We start from the raw sequence: 1,922 nt of genomic DNA, 5'->3' as shown, positions 1-1,922 counted from the left end.
AGCCTGAGATTTTATTAAACTGTCATAGAACTCACCCATTCATAATTAGTACTTACTGAAATTTTTATTAAACATCATCACAGGTCTTCATCTGTTCTGGGCTTGGTTTTCTTCCTCACCATGAACACTTCTCTAGGCCTTGAGTGTTTTCAGCACGCCCTTGTCCTCCTTCTAAGCATGTAGCAAGCTCCCTCCACATGGGGCCAATCCTCCCTCAGTAGGAGGTGGCGGCACCTGTTACTCCAGCTGTTACAGCTGCTCTGGTCTTGATCCCAGCACATGCTGTGACTTCACACATTCTGAGCCCTGTTATCCACGATTGCACCTTGTGCATCCAAGTCAACTTGTGACCACTTTTGTTCACCAAATTCATGTTCACACCCTGTTCTGCCCACAACTATGCCCACTCATTAAATTTTTCTTGTTAGTACATATGTGCAGTACTTAGTGATTACATCCTTGTGGGGAGTTGGTACATGCACAGAACACATTTCAATTCTTTTTACTTCCCCTTCCTCTGCTTTTCCTCCCTCCTTCCATATCTACATCCTTTTCCATTTGCAGAAGATCTATTTCCCTGATTTCTATTACCCATCTTTTATTTTTCTTTAAATTATTTGTATTTTGGGTTTCTCATGAGACAAAACATGAACAATGCCACATTATCTATCCAAGATCTTCCTCACTTCAATCAAACTCCTTCAAAAGGAACACACCAAGGACTGTACCCTTGTGATTACCCCCTCTCTGAAAAATATGCTTGTTGATATTCCTTTTCAAAAAAGTCATTTATTTATTTATTTGGCACATGGTTTCACTAAGCAGCTCAGACTCAGTGATCCTCCTGTCTCAGCCTCCCCAGCACTGGGATTTTGGTGGCTGGTATGGTTCACCTGGGAGTTCTGGGGCTGGCGTGGTATATGGTACTGGGCATTGAACACAGATCTTTCTGCTTGCCAGGCAAGCGCTTAGACTACTGAGCTATCTCCCCAGCTTTGTTTGCTCTTTTCCTTGTCTTGTCTGGAATAGTTTTGTAGAACAGGCAGTATTCATGGTTTGAGGCAAGATTGGCCTTCCAGAAGTTCTGGTAGGTAGTTGGCCTTCACTGTACCCTTGTACAGCATGATAGCTAGAGTCCACATCATCATTCCCTTCTGGAAGAACTCCATGGACTGGTAGGCACTTGGTAAGACTTGAGGAGCACAAGGCAGGAGCTGGTGACCAGAGCAAGTCAGCTGAGCTAACAGCCTCAGGCCCCACAGGGGATTCCAGTAGCACAAGAGGGCCTGGTCCTTCACGTCTTGTTTGTCCGATTCCTCTGTCTGAGACCTGCTGGATGTGGGCCACAGGCCTTACTCTTTCTTGCCCCTTTTCTTTCCTGGTACTAATTTGTTGTTTCTCTGGAAGTATCAGAAGCCTCCTTCCTTTCAGTAGGAGAGACTCCAGCCTTTTCTTTCATTGAAGTTGGTAGTGTTTGCCAAATACCTGTCAATTGTGTGTGAGGTTTGTGGAACATTGCTTAGACATTTGGTAGGTGAACTTCTGGGATCCCATGAGAGGTGATTTTTGTGTCTGGAGGCTGGCTTTAGCATGTTGGGACTGGGCCATGGAGAAGCAGGCATGGGTTGAGGAGCAGGGGTAGCCATGGGTGACCTGAGTGTCTCTCTTTGTGATCCAGTATGAGCCCCTTCTCTGTCACACACATCTCTGTAGCACCTCTGCCTCTGGCTGACAGGTCAGGTTTATCCATGCTGACTTCGTAGTCTACTACAAAGGGCACAGAGACTGTGTTGCCACCTTGTAATTCTAATGTCTTCCTAACATGATGTAATTCTTCTTTCTTTCTTTCTTTCTTTCTTTCTTTCTTTCTTTCTTTCTTTCTTTCTTTCTTTCTTTCTTCTTCTTCTTCTTCTTCTTCTTCT

The sequence above is a fragment of the Octodon degus genome, unplaced genomic scaffold (assembly GCF_000260255.1).
Source record: "Octodon degus isolate 3935 unplaced genomic scaffold, OctDeg1.0 scaffold00010, whole genome shotgun sequence".
Taxonomy (NCBI): Eukaryota; Metazoa; Chordata; class Mammalia; order Rodentia; family Octodontidae; genus Octodon; species Octodon degus.
Note: the sequence above shows the minus strand (reverse complement) of the source record.